We start from the raw sequence: 20,000 nt of genomic DNA, 5'->3' as shown, positions 1-20,000 counted from the left end.
TCATATCACAGTGTTTCCTTTCAAATAATATCAATAATATGCATATCCTTGCTTCAGGTCCTGAGCTACAGGCAGAAAAGATTTGGGTATGTCATTTTAGGAAGGAAAATGAAAAAAAGGGTCCCTTAATAAAAGGATATGCACATGACACCGCCCTTATCCACCTCTCAGATGACACCGCCTGTATCCACCTCTCAGATGACACCGCCTGTATCCACCTCTCAGATGACACCTCCCGTATCCACCTCTCAGATGACACCGCCTGTATCCACCTCTCAGATGACACCGCCTGTATCCACCTCTCAGATGACACCGCCCTTATCCACCTGTCAGATGAAACCGCATTTATCCAGCTGTCAGATGACACCGCCCTTATCGACCTCTCAGATGACACCGCCCTTATCTACCTGTCAGATGACACCGCCTTTATCCACCTCTCAGATGACACCACCTGTATCCACCTCTCAGATGACACCGCCTGTATCCACCTCTCAGATGACACCGCCTGTATCCACCTCTCAGATGACACCGCCTGTATCCACCTCTCAGGTGACACCGCCTGTATCCACCTCTCAGATGACACCGCCTGTATCCACCTCTCAGATGACACTGCCTGTATCCACCTCTCAGATGACACCGCCCTTATCCACCTGTCAGATGACACCGCCCTTATCCACCTGTCAGATGACACCGCCCTTGTCGACCTCTCAGATGACACCGCCCTTATCCACCTGTCAGATGACACCGCCCTTATCTACCTGTCAGATGACACCGCCTTTATCCACCTCTCAGATGACACCGCCTGTATCCACCTCTCAGATGACACCGCACTTATCCACCTCTCAGATGACACCGCCCTTATCCACCTCTCACATGACACCGCCTGTATCCACCTCTCAGATGACACCGCCCTTATCCACCTGTCAGATGACACCGCCTGTATCCACCTCTCAGATGACACCGCCTGTATCCACCTCTCAGATGACACCGCCTGTATCCACCCCTCAGATGACACCGCCTGTATCCACCTCTCATATGACACCGCCTGTATCCACCTCTCAGATGACACTGCATTTCCAAACAGAAGTAAACAAGGTTTGTGAATCATTACTGGTGCATTAACAAACTACCTCACAATCAAAATCATCAAAACAGAACAACTGATCATTGATTTCCAGAGGAAGGGAGACTCAGTGAGCCACCTAGTCCTGGGTGGTGAAAAGGTAGAGAGAGTGAGGAGTTTTAAGTGCTTGGGAACCGTCATGGACAGAACACTCTCTTTTAATGCCAACACTCAGAACATCAATAAAACATGCCAACAATGAATGGACCTCCTGCACAGACTGAGACAACTGAATGTTCAGACCAGGATACTGTCTAACTACAACACCAGACTGAGACAACTGAATGTTCAGACCAGGATACTGTCTAACTACTACACCAGACTGAGACAACTGACTGATCAGACCAGGATACTGTCTAACTACAACACCAGACTTAGACAACTGACTGATCAGACCAGGATACTGTCTAACTAGTACACCAGACTGAGACAACTGAATGTTCAGACCAGGATACTGTCTAACTAATACACCAGACTGAGACAACTGAATGTTCAGACCAGGATACTGTCTAACTACAACACCAGACTGAGACAACTGACTGATCAGACCAGGATACTGTCTAACTACAACACCAGACTGAGACAACTGAATGTTCAGACCAGGATACTGTCTAACTACTACACCAGACTGAGACAACTGACTGATCAGACCAGGATACTGTCTAACTACAACACCAGACTGAGACAACTGAATGTTCAGACCAGGATACTGTCTAACTACTACACCAGACTGAGACAACTGACTGATCAGACCAGGATACTGTCTAACTACAACACCAGACTTAGACAACTGACTGATCAGACCAGGATACTGTCTAACTAGTACACCAGACTGAGACAACTGAATGTTCAGACCAGGATACTGTCTAACTAATACACCAGACTGAGACAACTGAATGTTCAGACCAGGATACTGTCTAACTACAACACCAGACTGAGACAACTGACTGATCAGACCAGGATACTGTCTAACTACAACACCAGACTGAGACAACTGAATGTTCAGACCAGGATACTGTCTAACTACTACACCAGACTGAGACAACTGACTGATCAGACCAGGATACTGTCTAACTACAACACCAGACTGAGACAACTGAATGTTCAGACCAGGATACTGTCTAACTTCCGCAGCTGCCAAATGGAGAGTTTGCTGACATTCTGTTTCCTAGTACAGTGGGGTGTCAGTGGCCTGGTACGGTGGGGTGTCAGTGCCCTGGTATGGTGAGCTGTAATTGGCCTGGAAAGATGGGCTGTCAGTGGCCTGGTACGGTGGGCTGTCAGTGGCCTGGTACAGTGAGCTGTAATTGGCCTGGCAAGATGGGCTGTCAGTGGCCTGGTACGGTGGGGTGTCAGTGGCCTGGTACGGTGGGGTGTCAGTGGCCTGGTAAGGTGGGGTGTCAGTGGCCTGGTACGGTAGGCTGTCAGTGGCCTGGTACAGTGGGCTGTCAGTGGCCTGGAAAGGTGGGGTGTCAGTGGCCTGGTAAGGTGGGGTGTCAGTGGCCTGGTACGGTAGGCTGTCAGTGGCCTGGTACAGTGGGATCTCAGTGGCCTGGTAAGGTGGGGTGTCAGTGGCCTGGTACGGTAGGCTGTGAGTGGCCTGGTACAGTGGGCTGTCAGTGGCCTTGTACAGTGGGCTGTCAGTGGCCTGGTACAGTGGGCTGTCAGTGGCCTGGTACGGTGGGCTGTCAGTGGCCTGGTAAGGTGGGCTGTCAGTGGCCTGGTACAGTGGGCTGTCAGTGGCCTGGTACGGTAGGCTGTCAGTGGCCTGGTACGGTGGGCTGTCAGTGGCCTGGTAAGGTGGGCTGTCAGTGGCCTGGTACAGTGGGCTGTCAGTGGCCTGGTACGGTAGGCTGTCAGTGGCCTGGTACGGTGGGCTGTCAGTGGCCTGGTACGGTGGGCTGTCAGTGGCCTGGTACGGTAGGCTGTCAGTGGCCTGGTACGGTGGGCTGTCAGTGGCCTGGTACAGTGGGGTTTCAGTGGCCTCTGGTTAATAAAAGTACCATCAGGCAGACTGTGAACCTTGGATCCAAGCTCTGCGGGCTGGAGTGCTGGGGGGATTCAGGTCCTCTATGATAAATGGGCAAGGGACAAGGCCAAACGCATCACAGAGGACCCCAGCGGTGCCTGGGTTAAATCACGGAGGAAGCACCGCCTTTAAAACCTCCATATTACAACCTTAGTTGTGATAATTGTGATATTTGCTCTGTAACCTATTCGCTCATATCCCAGCCTGATATACAATACAATAAGGCCATGACAACAGTGGCGGAATAAATGAAACTACACATACGTTTGTTTCATCACAACACCGGAGAGTAACAACTGTCAACAAAGAAGATATTGCATGTTTCAAACAGTTATATAACCTGAAACATTTTAAAACCTCTTAAACCAGAGTCAATGTGCAGGGGGCACTGGTTAGTAATGAGGCTATATACAGGTGGTACCAGTACAGAGTCAATGTGCAGGGGGTACCGGTTAGTAATGAGGGTATATACAGGTGGTACCGGTACAGAGTCAATGTGCAGGGGGTACCGGTTAGTAATGAGGGTATATACAGGTGGTACCGGTACAGAGTCAATGTGCAGGGGGTACCGGCTAGTAATGAGAGTATATACAGGTGGTACCGGTTAGTAATGAGGCTATATACAGGGGGTACCGGTTAGTAATGAGGCTATATACAGGGGGTACCGGTTAGTAATGAGGCTAAATACAAGGGGTACCGGTTAGTAATGAGGCTATAGACAGGTGGTACCGGTACAGAGTCAATGTGCAGGGGGCACTGGTTAGTAATGAGGCTATATACAGGGGGTACCGGTACAGCGTCAATGTGCAGGGGGCACCTGTTAGCAATGAGGCTATATACAGGGGGTACCGGTTAGTAATGAGGCTATATACAGGGGGTACCGGTTAGTAATGAGGCTATATACAGGGGGTACCGGTACAGAGTCAATGTGCAGGGGGCACTGGTTAGTAATGAGGCTATATACAGGGGTTACAGGTTTGTCGAGTTAACATGTACAGTTAATTGAGTTAATTGAGGTAACATGTACATGTAGGTAGAGTTATTAAAGTGACTATACATAGATAACAAACAGCGAGTAGCAGTGGTGTAAAAAAAAATGGTGAGGGGGGGGGAGGGGTCAATGCAAATAGTCCTTGTAGCCATTTGATACATTTTTCCGCAGTCTTTTGCTGTTTTGGAGCCTTTTGGACCTAGACTTAAACGCTCCGGTACCTCTTGCCGTGCGGTAGCAGAGTGAACAGTCTATGACTTGGGCGGCTTGAGTCTTTCAAAAAAAAATGGTCCTTTCCCCTGACACCGCCTGGTATAGAGGTCCTGGATGACCGGAGGCTTTGCCCCAGTGATGTACTTGGCCGTAGGCATTACTCTCTGTAGCGCCTTACGGTAGGATGCCGAGCAGATGCCATACCAGGCGGTGATGGAACCGGTCAGGATGCTCTCGATGGTGCAGCTGTAGAACTTTTTGAGGATCTGGGGACCCATGACATATATTTTCATTCTCCTGAGGGGGAAAAGGTTTTGTCGTGCCCTCTTCACGACTGGCTTGGTATGTTTGGACCATGAACGTTTGTTGGTGATGTGGACACGTCGATGTTAATGGGGGCCTGGTTGACCTTTTCTTGTGACAACAGGTCACAAATCTTGCTGCTGTGATGTCACACTGTTGTATTTCACCCACTAGATATGGATAATTTTGATATATTATCAAAATTGGGTTTGTTTTCCATTTCTTTGTGGATCTGTGTAATCTGAGGGAAATATGTTTATCTAATATGTTCATACATTTGGAAGGAGGATAGAAAGTGTGACTCAGTTTCCACCTAATTTTGTGGGCAGTGTGCACATAGCCTGTCTTCTCATGAGAGCCAGGTCTGCCTACGGCGGCCTTTTTCAATAGCTCTGTCTTTCTCTCTCTCTCTCTAAATATATATTATCTCTCTCTCTTTCTCTCTGTTCCAGTAACATGGATGTAGTAAAGATGACTTTGGGTCACATTCTCCCCTACCACATACACACACACACACACACACATACAAACACACACACACACAAACACACCAACACACACACAACCCATACACTGGCCAACCACTATTGAATATGCAAATAAACATCTGCTACAGACCCAATCTCAACCCTTGCCATGTGTGGTATGCTAATCTAGCCAACGCTATTGCCCTGTCTCCTCTCCTCTTCTCTTTTCTCTGTTCTCTGTTCTTCCTCCTCCTCTTCCCTCGCTCCCTTCACGTCTTCTTCTCCTCCCGACTCAATCTCCCTCTCACTGCGCCTGCCAAGGAAGTACCGATGAGGGAGAAACTCCCACTCTCTGTACCTGCCAAGGAAGTAAAGATGAGGGAGAAGAGAGAGAGAAGCGAGAGACGAGAAATAGACAGATGAGGTAGAGGAGAGGGAGAGGGGGGGAAGACTTCAAACAGGGTGTGATAATGATGTTGTTTCAGAGTGGTTTTACACACACACACGCAGTAGGGCAAATTAGCAGGAGAACAATAGACAGGGAATTACAGGAGAGATCGAGAGATGAGATTGAGAGATGAGAAAGAGAGATGAGATCGGGCGATGAGATCGAGAGATGAGATCGAGAGAGGAGATCAAGAGATGAGATTGAGAGATGAGATCGAGAGATGAGATCGGGCGATGAGATCGAGAGATGAGATCGAGAGATGAGATCGAGAGATGAGATCGAGAGATGAGATCGAGAGATGAGATCGAGAGATGAGATCGAGAGATGAGATTGAGAGATGAGATCGAGAGATGCGATCGAGAGATGAGATCGGGCGATGAGATCGAGAGATGAGATCGAGAGATGAGATCGAGAGATGAGATTGAGAGATGAGATCGAGAGATGAGATTGAGAGATGAGATCGAGAGATGAGATTGAGAGATGAGATCGAGAGATGAGAAAGAGGGCGATGAGATCGAGAGATGAGATCGAGAGATGAGATTGAGAGATGAGATTGAGAGATGAGATTGAGAGATGAGAAAGAGGGCGATGAGATCGAGAGATGAGATCGAGAGATGAGATCGAGAGGAGATTGAGAGATGAGATTGAGAGATGAGAAAGAGGGCGATGAGATTGAGAGATGAGATTGAGAGATGAGAAAGAGGGAGATGAGATCGAGAGATGAGATCGAGAGATGAGTTCGAGAGATGAGAAAGAGGGCGATGAGATCGAGAGATGAGATCGAGAGATGAGATCGAGAGATGAGATTGAGAGATGAGATTGAGAGATGAGAAAGAGAGATGAGAAAGAGGGCGATGAGATTGAGAGATGAGATTGAGAGATGAGATCGAGAGATGAGAAAGAGGGCGATGAGATTGAGAGATGAGATCGAGAGATGAGAAAGAGGGCGATGAGATCGAGAGATGAGATCGAGAGATGAGATCGAGAGATGAGAAAGAGGGCGATGAGATCGAGAGATGAGAAAGAGGGCGATGGGACAGAGGAATGAGTGGGAAGGAAAGAGACAGAACTCCTTTTGGTGTTCCTCGTGTTCTCGTTAGGAAACCGTAGCTAGAGTCAGAGAAGAGTTAAGTTTGAGGTTTCTGTAGTCAGAGTAGAGGTAGGTTTGAGGTGTCTAGAGTCAGAGTAGAGGTAAGTTTGAGGTTTCTAGAGCCAGAGAAGAGTAGAGGTAGGTTTGAGGTTTCTAGAGTTGGAGTAGAGGTAGGTTTGAGGTTTCTAGAGTCAGAGTAGAGTTAGGTTTGAGGTTTCTGTAGTCAGAGTAGAGGTAGGTTTGAGGTTTCAAGAGTCAGAGTAGAGGTAGGTTTGAGGTTTCAAGAGTCAGAGTAGAGGTAGGTTTGAGGTTTCTGGAGTCAGAGTAGAGTAGAGGTAGGTTTGAGGTTTCTAGAGTCAGAGTAGAGGTTGGTTTGAGGTTTCTAGAGTCGGAGTAGAGGTAGGTTTGAGGTTTCTAGAGTCAGAGTAGAGGTAGGTTTGAGGTTTCTAGAGTCAGAGTAGAGTTAGGTTTGAGGTTTCTAGAGTCGGAGTAGAGTTAAGTTTGAGGTTTGAAGTTTGTGATATTTCACAGTTCCCAGCAGTTGTACCGACATTCCGACAACTCATCAACGGTAATGAGCTTGGGGTTTGGCACCTTCTCTGCTTGAGCTTGTTGTGACAAAGTATACACACACACACACACACACACACACACACACACACACACACACACACACCATAACACATTAGCATTAAGATGCGGAGCCAGAGTGAAGATGGATAACGTCCCATTTCGGGGGAAAATCGTTCTCATTCCAAATCATTGAGTGTATCTTGATATCTAAAGCTTTTTCCTCCTAATGTGGAGGAATGTTGAACACTTTCCTAATTGCATCTCCACCTAAATATGTCGTTCTCTTAGAAAAACCTTCATTTCAATTTTTTTTATACATATGTGTTGTGTTGTGTGTGTAGTTGATCTGTCAGCCTGTACACACCAGTCACAGTGTTAAACTAAAGGGCCCTAACTGGGTCAGTGAACAATTCAGTAGCTTTTTGGGGGGGGAAGAGAGACACTTACAATAACTCCTCCTTGGAGAGAGGTCTGGAACCTGGTCTGCACACACCTACACGCACACACACATGCACGCGCACACGCAGACACACACACTAGAATGACATTTGGTCCTAAACAGAGAGTACACAGTCGCAGAATGGCAGAATACCTGACCACTGTGACAGACCCTAAATTAAGGGAATCTTTGACTATGTCAAAGAACTCCGTGACCATTTATTTTGAGAAAGGCGGCCAAAGGCAGACCTGACTCTCAAGAGAAGACAGGCTATTGGAAATAATTTTAAAAAAACAGAGCAAACTAGAATGCTATTTGGCCGAAAACAGAGAGCACACAGTGGCAGAATACCTGACCACTGTGACTGACCCAAACTTAAGGAAAGCTTTGGCTACGTTCAGACTCAGTGAGCATAGCCTTGCTATTGAGAAAGGCTGCCGTAGGCAGACATGGCTCTCAAGAGAAGACAGGCTATGTGCTCACTGCCCACAAAATGAGGTGGAAAATGAGCTGCACTTCCTAACCTCCTGTCCAATGTTTGACCATATTAGAGAGACATATTTCCCTCAGATTACACAGATCCACAAAGAATTTGAAAACAAATCACATTTTGATAAACTCCCATATCTACTGGGTGAAATTCCACAGTGTGCCATCACAGCAGCAAGATTTGTGACCTGTTGTCACAAGAAAAGGGCAACCAGTGAAGAACAAACACCATTGTAAATACAACCCATATTTATGTTCATTTATTTTCCCTTTTGTACTTTAACTATTTGCACATAATATGACAATTAAAATGTCTTAATTATTTTGGGAACTTTTGTGAGTGTAATGTTTACTGTTAATTTCTAATTGTTTATTTCACTTTTGTTTATCTTTCCCACTTACTCTGGCAATGTAAACACATTGTATGTTTCCCATGCCAATAAAGCCCATTAAATTGAAATTGAATTAAGAGAGAGATTACAATGTCTTCAATTTAAACAGCTCAGTTGGTTTAGCAGATCCTGAAGTATTTCATCGTTACTTTTCCTGATCAACCAGAATAGATTTGAGATGAGATCAAGAGGAACTGTTTAATCAAGGGCCTATTAACACACAACCAGGGAGGGGATTAACATTTTCTACAGCACATTGTCTCTCCATAGGATTACACCATTCACCCCTAAAACTACAAACTGACATTTAGCAAGATGCAGTTTGTCAAGCTCTCCATAGGATTACACCATTCACCCCTAAAACTACAAACGGACATTTAGCAAGATGCAGTTTGTCAAGCTCTCCATAGGATTACACCATTCACCCCTAAAACTACAAACTGACATTTAGCAAGATGCAGTTTGTCAAACTCTCCATAGGATTACACCATTCACCCCTAAAACTACAAACTGACATTTAGCAAGATGCAGTTTGTCAAGCTCTCCATAGGATTACACCATTCACCCCTAAAACTACAAACTGACATTTAGCAAGATGCAGTTTGTCAAGCTCTCCATAGGATTACACCATTCACCCCTAAAACTACAAACTGACATTTAGCAAGATGCAGTTTGTCAAGCTCTCCATAGGATTACACCATTCACCCCTAAAACTACAAACTGACATTTAGCAAGATGCAGTTTGTCAAGCTCTCCATAGGATTACACCATTCACCCCTAAAACTACAAACGGACATTTAGCCGATGCAGTTTGTGTGCTTGCGTATCACACATGATCATTTACGACTGGGGCTCTCCTCCTCTTTCTGACTGTCTCTGTCTCATTATCTCTCCTCTTTCTGACTGTCTCTGTCTCATTACCCCTCCTCCTATTTCTGACTGTCTCTGTCTCATTATCTCTCCTCTTTCTGACTGTCTCTGTCTCATTATCCCTCCTCCTCTTTCTGACCGTCTCTTTCTCATTACCCCTCCTCCTCTTTCTGACCATCTCTGTCTCATTATCCCTCCTCCTCTTTCTGACTGTCTCTGTCTCATTACCCCTACTCCTCTTTCTGACTGTCTCTGTCTCATTACCCCTCCTCCTCTTTCTGACTGTCTCTGTCTCATTACCCCTCCTCTTTCTGACTGTCTCTGTCTCATTACCCCTCCTCCTCTTTCTGACTGTCTCTGTCTCATTATCCCTCCTCCTCTTTCTGACTGTCTCTGTCTCATTACCCCATCCTCCTCTTTCTGACGGTCTCTGTCTCATTATCTCTCTCTCTCAACACTTCCTCTTCTCCACAATCTACCTCCTCTCTCTCTCTCTTTCTCTCTCTCTCTCTCTGTCTCTCTCTCTGTCTCTCCCTCTGTCTCTCTCTCTCTCTCTCTCTCTCTCTCTCTCTCTCTCTCAAATAGCACTGTAACAGTATTCCAAATGCAATCTATACGTATATATCTATCGACACCAGATCACACAAGAAACACAAGGAGTGATAGGTACAGCAGTAGATACAATTAGACTGAACCATGTCAACAATCCAGTATATAAATAAATATACGCTGTCTATAAACAATGTAACTAAAATACAATGTTCAGTAGCAGAAATATTAGAAAGAGCTCTGTCGATAATACAGTGTTCACTGTAAACACACACTACAAAACCCCATAGCAAAACGGATAGAATTGCAGGAAATTAGATTCCGGGTAGTGTACGTATGTGAGTGCTGTGTGTAGACAGTATGGACAATAAATATGTGAAGTGTTATATAGGATGAGCCATACATACTGTATAAAGTGTGTAAAACAGTATGTAAACATTATTTAAAGTGACTAGCAGTCTATAAGGTGCAGAGTAGAGTACCAGGTGGTAGCCACTTAGTAACAGTGTCTAAGTTCATGGCAGGGTACAGGCCGCTTAGTAACAGTGACTAAGTTCAGGGCAGGTTACAGGCCGCTTAGTAACAGTGACTAAGTTCAGGGCAGGGTACAGGCCGCTTAGTAACAGTGACTAAGTTCAGGGCAGGGTACAGGCCGCTTAGTAACAGAGATAACAGAGATAGAAGCTGTATATCTGTCTCTCGGTCCCAGTCCTTCTTCACCGTAGCACACGTCACACTTCCGCATTATCTCCGTGCTGCTGTGCTGTTGCTTTCTACTTGGCTACCTGCCAAACATTTTGTTTTTACTTTTATTAACTGTTTAATCAAACTTTTTTCATTCAACTCTTTTCACCCCGGACGCTTTACCCATCCATGGATCTCCAGGACCTCCACTAGCCGAAGCTAAGTAGTAACATTAACATGATGGTTCTCCAGGACCTCCACTAGCCGAAGCTAAGTAGTAACATTAACATGATGGTTCTCCAGGACCTCCACTAGCCGAAGCTAAGTAGTAACATTAACATGATGGTTCTCCAGGACCTCCACTAGCCGAAGCTAAGTAGTAACATTAACATGATGGTTCTCCAGGACCTCCACTAGCCGAAGCTAAGTAGTAACATTAACATGATGGTTCTCCAGGACCTCCACTAGCCGAAGCTAAGTAGTAACATTAACATGATGGTTCTCCAGGACCTCCACTAGCCGAAGCTAAGTAGTAACATTAACATGATGCCTTCTAATTGTAGTCCCTGTACTCATAATATACAGGAGGACTATCGCCTTATGGTGAGGATAGCCGTGTCGCAAGCACATCTTCAGATGCAATTGTTTTGCAAGGGCAATTTAAGTGTAGGAAAGGATGAAACAGCGCCTGTGCCACCAGTAAGTACAGAGTTTAGTATAATTCCCGCTGCGCAGTCCTCGCAGCCTGACACTTTTCTCAAGGCTTCTGTAAAGAAATGCTTTTGGCATGTTCAACCGGTGTCGCTCATTCAGCCGACAGAAACTTTCAACCGGTTTTCCCCGTTAAGCAGCGAGTCGGAGTCAGAGGCGGAGCCTTCCCTTGTCTCTACTCCTCCCATTACTGGGTCTGAGATGCCGAAGCCTCCCACCATTAGCTCTGACAAATTGAAAACCCTAGTTCATTGGCGACTCCATTACCCGCAATATTAGACTTAAAAAGATAATCAACCGCTGATATATTCACTGTTTACCAGGGGGCAGGGCTACCACTGTAAGGCTAATCTGAAGAGGGTGCTGGCTAAGGCCAAAACTGGTGAGTGCAGATGGTATAGGGATATTGTTATTGTTATCGACGTCGGAACCAATGATGTTAGGATGAAATAGTCAGAGGTCACCAAGCGCAACGCAGCTTCAACGTGTAAATTAGCTAGAAAAATGTGTCGGCATCGAGTAATTGTCTCTGGCCCTCTCCCAGTTAGGGGGAGTGATGAGCTCTACAACAAAGTTTCACAACTCAAACGCTGCTTGAAAACTGCCTCTCCCAAAATATAGAATTTGTAGATAATTTGCCCTCTTTCTAGGACTCACCCACAAGCAGTTACAAGTATTTCTCTACACTAGCAATAGTCTGCTAAATATGTGTATGTGACCAATAAAATTGGATTTGAACAGGATCAAGCCTGTGACGGACTCCATCCTAGCACGAGGGGTGCTCTCATCATATCTGTCAACATAGACCGGGCTCTAACTCCTCAAGCTCCACAGTGAGACAGGGTGCAGGCCAAGCAGCAGGCTGTTAGAATGCCTGCCAGCTTAGTGGAGTCTGCCACTAGCACAGTCAGTGAAGTTGGTTTCCCCATTGAGACCGTAACTGTGCCTCGATCTAGGTCGGCAAAATCTAAACATGGCGGTGTTGGCCTTAGTAATCTCACCGGAATAAAGACCTCTTCCAATCATTTTTTAAAGAGACTGTGATAATACCTCACAACTCAAAATAGGACTACTTCATGTTAGATACTTCTCTTCCAAAGCAGGCACAGTCAGTTAACTAACTACTGATCATAACCTTGATGTGATTGGCCTGACTGAAATATGGCTTAATTAGCCTGAAGAATTTAATGAGTTAAATAATCTTCCAGGTTACACCAGTGACCATATCCCCCGCACATCCCACAAAGGCGGAGGAGTTGCAATTTTTTTTTTTAAATTGCAAAATCCATATTACAAAAATTAAAAATTAGCAGTTTTAAAAATATGTATACACTGCTCAAAAAAATAAAGGGAACACTTAAACAATAAAATGTAACTCCAAGTCAATCACACTTCTGTGAAATCAAACTGTCCACTTAGGAAGCAACACTGATTGACAATAAATTTCACATGCTGGTGGAAATTATAGGCAATTAGCAAGACACCCCCAATAAAGGAGTGGTTCTGCAGGTGGTGACCACAGACCACTTCTCAGTTCCTGTGCTTCCTGGCTGATGTTTTGGTCACTTTTGAATGCTGGCGGTGCTTTCACTCTAGTGGTAGCATGAGACGGAGTCTACAACCCACACAAGTGGCTCAGGTAGTGCAGCTCATCCAGGATGGCACATCAATGCGAGCTGTGGCAAGAAGGTTTGCTGTGTCTGTCAGTGTAGTGTCCAGAGCATGGAGGCGCTACCAGGAGACAGGCCAGTACTTCAGGAGACGTGGAGTAGGCCGTAGGAGGGCAACAACCCAGCAGCAGGACCGCTACCACCACCTTTGTGCAAGGAGGAGCAGGAGGAGCACTGCCAGAGCCCTGCAAAATGACCTCCAGCAGGCCACAAATGTGCATGTGTCTGCTCAAACGGTCAGAAACAGACTCCATGAGGGTGGTATGAGGGCCCGACGTCCACAGGTGGGGGTTGTGCTTACAGCCCAACACCGTGCAGGACGTTTGGCATTTGCCAGAGAACACCAAGATTGGCAAATTCGCCACTGGCACCCTGTGCTCTTCACAGATGAAAGCAGGTTCACACTGAGCACGTGACAGATGTGACAGAGAGTCTGGAGACGCCGTGGAGAACGTTCTGCTGCCTGCAACATCCTCCAGCATGACCGGTTTGGCGGTGGGTCAGTCATGGTGTGGGGTGGCATTTCTTTGGGGGGCCGCACAGCCCTCCATGTGCTCGCTAGAGGTAGCCTGACTGCCATTAGGTACCGAGATTAGATCCTCAGACCCCTTGTGAGACCATATGCTGGTGCGGTTGGCCTTGGGTTCCTCCTAATGCAAGACAATGCTAGACCTCTTGTGGCTGGAGTTTGTCAGCAGTTCCTGCAAGAGGAAGGCATTGATGCTATGGACTGGCCCGCCCGTTCCCCAGACCTGAATCTAATTGAGCACATCTGGGACATCATGTCTCGCTCCATCCACCAATGCCACGTTGCACCACAGACTGTCCAGGAGTTGGCGGATGCTTTAGTCCAGGTCTGGGAGGAGATCCCTCAGGAGACCATCCGCCACCTCATCAGGAGCATGCCCAGGCGTTGTTGGAAGGTCATACAGGCACGTGGAGGCCACACACACTACTGAGCCTCATTTTGACTTGTTTTAAGGACATTACATCAAAGTTGGATCAGCCTGTAGTGTGGTTTTCCACTTTAATCCAGACCTCCCTGGGTTGATACATTTGATTTCCATTGATCATTTGTGTGTGATTTTGTTGTCAGCACATTTAACTTTGTAAAGAAAAAAGTATTTAATAAGAATATTTCATTCATTCAGATCTAGGATGTGTTATTTTAGTGTTCCCTTTATTTTTTTGAGCAGTGTATTAAAACTGTTACGCACCAACTCAATGCTGAAGATAAATAATGTATATGCTCCAGTCGGGTTTAAGAACTGAGACTGGACTTGTGAAGGTGGTGAATTACCTTTTAATGCATCTGTCTTCATGCTTCTAGAACTTAGTGCCGCCTTTGACACTATCGATCACCACATTCTTTTTGGAATGGTTGGAAACCCTAATTGGTCTACACAGAAAAGTGAAAGAAACTGAAGAGAACGTCTGAAATCACAAGAGGTGAAACAAGCAGTGCACCCTTATCTGTCGGAAAGATATAAGTTAGTATCTGGATGGTTTGTCCTCTGTCAAATCAATTGTAAGTTTAAGGTGTTCCTCAAGCTTTCGTTTTTAAGACCCATATTGTTTTCAGTATGTATTTTACTTCTTGATCATTTGGAAACACAATGGTAACGTTCAATGCGATGCGGAAAACACACAGCTGTACATTTCGACACATTTCGAAACAAAACAAAACTTCCCTACCCTGGAAGCCTGTGTTTCAGACAGAAGGAAGGGGAAACAAAAGAGATATGCTTTTTGATGTGATAATGAATCTTGCAGGTTGTACCGTCGTCTCAAATAAAACTGTGAAGGACCTTGAAGTTACTCTGGATCTTCATAACATTGCAAAAATCAGAAACCTTTTTGTCCAAAAACTATGCAGAAAACTAACCCATGCCTTTGTCACTTCGAGATTAGACGACTGCAATGCTCTACTCTCCGGATACCCCGATAAAGCACTAAATATACTTCAGTAAGCTAAATAGAACTGCTAGAATATTGACTACAAAAAATGTTTTAGCAAATTACTTCAATGCTAGTCTCTCTACATGGGCTTCCTGTTAAGGCTAGTGCTGATTTTAAGGTTTTACTGCTAACCTACTGCTGGACTTACTCCTTTAACCACCTCTCCAATTTGGTCCTTGCTGTCTCTGCCTGGCTCCCTTCTCTCCACTGGGATTCTCTGCCTCTAACCCTATTACAGGGCCTGACTCTCTGCTTATTAGTGCTCTTCCATGCCGTCCCTAGGAGTGGTGCATCATGCCGTGCCAGGCTTTTTTCGTTGTACCCGACTTGTGTAGGTTGAGTCATTGAAGTGATCTTCCTGTCCAGTTGTGTGCCTCCTTGGGCTCGTGCGGTGGAGGAGATCTTTGTGGGCTATACTCAGCCTTGTCTCATGGTAGTAAGTCGGTGGTCTGTTGATATCCATCTAGTGGTGTGGGGTCTGTGTTTTTGTAAAGTGAAGGGGGTTATATCCTGTCTGGATTTCCCTGTCCGGGGGTATCATTGCATGCGGCCACAGTGTTCCCCGACCTCCCCTGTCTCAGCCTCCGGTATCAATGCTGCAATAGTCTATGTGCCAGGGGGCTAGGGTCAGTCTGTCCTATCTGGTGAAATTCTCCTGTCTTTAACTGGTGCCCTTGGTGAACTTAAGTATCCTCCCTATAATTCTCCTCTCTCTCTCTCTAACACTTTATAGTGTTTTCCATCCTAAGCTGTCAATTATATGCATATTCTAGTTTCTGGGACTGAGAAATAGGCTGTTTCAAATTAGTACGTTTTTTAGCCATAAACGAAAATACTGCCCACTACACGCAAAAGGTTAATACTACGTCCTGTTGACCCGACCAAGTGACCTCTCACCTATGATCATACTGTGCCCTCTGTGTCAGCCAGTTCAGATGCGGGAGAAGTTTACCAACACAGCTGATGTAACCTAGAGGATTTAGGGAGAAGGGGGAGAGGGATGACGTGAAGAAGAGAGATTGTTATTGTGTGTGTGTGGTCTCACCTGGTGTCCACACAAAGTGTCTTACAGAGTACTTTATGCTGAAAAACAGACACACGAGGACAAACAATAGAAGATAATGTCAATTGTAGACATAAATACCACTTGGAGCTTGATGATGACTTGATCATTTGAATCAGCTGTGTAGTGCTAAGACAAAAACCAAAATGTGCACAGGTGTGTGGAGCATTCCTATATGCCACAGCTGCACAGGTGTGTGGAGCATTCTGATATGCCACAGCTGCACAGGTGTCTGGAGCATTCCGATATGCCACAGCTACACAGGTGTCTGGAGCATTCCGATATGCCACAGCTGGTGAGGTGTCAGGTTCCCCTCTGTACTTAAAGTGTGATTAAGGTGATTATTCCAACTCTCTGTGAAATGCTGCAGACCTGCCCGCAGACGAAGTAGGAACACAGGTCAAGGTCTCCTTCTTCCTTCAAACTGTGAGACAGGTTCCATGTACAACAAGATAGGCAGAGAGGAAGCGAGAAAAAAAAACACTGAACAGTTTAATTACCTCTGATTATGGACACTTTTGCCAAAAATAAAGCTTCCACATGTCTGTTCCTCAGACAGCAATATCTATCCTTTGATCAGCTCTTACTCTGAAAGAAAAGAAAATAGCTTATTTTTTGCAGATATGAAAACAATAACTGAGATATGACCGTTTAATCTGAAGCAGCAGATGTCATTTTCAGGATACGTCAATACAGCCCAGAAAGCTGAACACCAGACTGGTATTGTGGTTGTTCATTATGTGATATTTACCTTTTGTATCTTGAAAAGAAACCAGGAAGAGAGTATTGTTGCCGAGCAATGCAACAAAGCTGGTTCATTCTGGCAATGATACCTGCACCATCTACACGCTGCAGAGACTCCCTAACTCTTCGCCTCTCATGTCCTGACCATAGAGAGCCCTTGTGGTTCTCTATGGTGCATTAGGGGATATTGTTTTCAGTTAGTGTATAAGCTCTGAACTGGACGTTCGTTTAATCTTTGTTGTTTGTTGTGAAGTTTCACTTTGTAATAAATTATGTGGAATCGTGATTAGACAGAAATTATGTGACAATAGGAAAGGAGTTATCAGTTTCCGGAAAAGACACACACACATCCCCCACACACCCTACACACACACCCTACACACCCTACACACACACACCCTACACACCCCCCCCATACACCCTACACACACACCCTACACACCCCCCACACACACCCTACACACACACCCTACACACCCTACACACACACCCTACACACACCCCCCACACACCCCCCCACACACACCCTACACACACACCCCACACACCCTACACACACCCTACACACCCTACACACACCCCCCACACACCCTACACACACACCCTACACACACACCCTACACACCCCCCCACACACCCTACACACACATCCTACACACACTACACACAACCTACACACACCCCCCACACCCCCCACACACCCTACACACACCCCCCACACACACCCCACACACACACCCTACACACCCTACACACACACCCTACACACACACCCTACACACACACCCTACACACACCCCCCACACACCCTACACACACACACCACGCACACACACCACGCACAAACATACACACACACCCCACACACCCTACACACACACCACGCACAAACACCATGCACAAACACACACACACACCCCACCCACCACACACAAACACCACGCACACACACACACACACACCCCACACACACACACCCCACACACACCCTCCCCCCCACACACTCTACACACACACACCACGCACACCCCCCACACACCCTACACACACACCACGCACAATCTCACACCCCACACACACACCCCCACACACACAAACCACAACCCTCCACTCGACTCCAACCAGAAGTTTCCCTCCGCCCTCTTCAGAGATGTGCCGTATCACATCAACATCAACATCAGCAGAATGAGACGCAACCCCAATACCAATATCACACATCAACATCAGCAGAATGAGACTCAACCCCAATACCAATATCGCACATCAACATCAGCAGAATGAGACGCAACCCCAATACCAATATCACACATCAACATCAGCAGAATGAGACTCAACCCCAATACCAATATCGCACATCAACATCAGCAGAATGAGACGCAACCCCAATATCACACATCAACATCAGCAGAATGAGACGCAACCCCAATACCAATATCACACATCAACATCAGCAGAATGAGACGCAACCCCAATACCAATATCACACATCAACATCAGCAGAATGAGACGCAACCCCAATACCAATATCACACATCAACATCAGCAGAATGAGACGCAACCCCAATACCAATATCACACATCAACATCAGCAGAATGAGACGCAACCCCAATATCACACATCAACATCAGCAGAATGAGACGCAACCCCAATACCAATATCACACATCAACATCAGCAGAATGAGACGCAACCCCAATACCAATATCACACATCAACATCAGCAGAATGAGACGCAACCCCAATACCAATATCACACATCAACATCAGCAGAATGAGACGCAACCCCAATACCAATATCACACATCAACATCAGCAGAATGAGACACAACCCCAATACCAATATCACACATCAACATCAGCAGAATGAGACGCAACCCCAATACCAATATCACACATCAACATCAGCAGATGAGACGCAACCCCAATACCAATATCACACATCAACATCAGCAGAATGAGACGCAACCCCAATACCAATATCACACATCAACATCAGCAGAATGAGACACAACCCCAATACCAATATCACACATCAACATCAGCAGAATGAGACGCAACCCCAATACCAATATCACACATCAACATCAGCAGAATGAGACTCAACCCCAATACCAATATCACACATCAACATCAGCAGAATGAGACGCAACCCCAATACCAATATCACACATCAACATCAGCAGAATGAGACGCAACCCCAATACCAATATCACACATCAACATCAGCAGAATGAGACGCAACCCCAATACCAATATCACACATCAACATCAGCAGAATGAGACGCAACCCCAATACCAATATCACACATCAACATCAGCAGAATGAGACGCAACCCCAATACCAATATCACACATCAACATCAGCAGAATGAGACGCAACCCCAATACCAATATCACACATCAACATCAGCAGAATGAGACACAACCCCAATACCAATATCACACATCAACAGAATGAGACGCAACCCCAATACCAATATCACACATCAACATCAGCAGAATGAGACACAACCCCAATACCAATATCACACATCAACATCAGCAGAATGAGACACAACCCCAATACCAATATCACACATCAACAGAATGAGACGCAACCCCAATACCAATATCACACATCAACATCAGCAGAATGAGACACAACCCCAATACCAATATCACTAATCAACATCAGCAGAATGAGACGCAACCCCAATACCAATATCACACATCAACATCAGCAGAATGAGACGCAACCCCAATACCAATATCACACATCAACATCAGCAGAATGAGACACAACCCCAATACCAATATCACACATCAACATCAGCAGAATGAGACGCAACCCCAATACCAATATCACACATCAACATCAGCAGCAGTGTATTTACTAGTATGTTCCCATCGGTTCCAGTAAATGGTCATTTCCTCTCTCCCCTAAAAGTGTTCCATGTGTCACAGAATGAGACGCAACCCCAATACCAAAGAACCAATAATAACAATGTTTTATTGTCACTTACACCGACCATCAGAGACCGGGGATGTGAACCCAATACCAACCATCAGAGACCCGGGACGCGAACCCAATCCCAACCATCAGAGACTGGAATGTGAACCCAATACCAACCATCAGAGACTGGGATGTGAACCCAATACCAACCATCAGAGACTGGGATGTGAACCCAATCCCAACCATCAGAGACTGGGATGT

The sequence above is a fragment of the Oncorhynchus mykiss genome, chromosome 30 (assembly GCF_057628025.1).
Source record: "Oncorhynchus mykiss isolate SJ-2025 chromosome 30, ASM5762802v1, whole genome shotgun sequence".
Classification (NCBI taxonomy): Eukaryota; Metazoa; Chordata; class Actinopteri; order Salmoniformes; family Salmonidae; genus Oncorhynchus; species Oncorhynchus mykiss.
Note: the sequence above shows the minus strand (reverse complement) of the source record.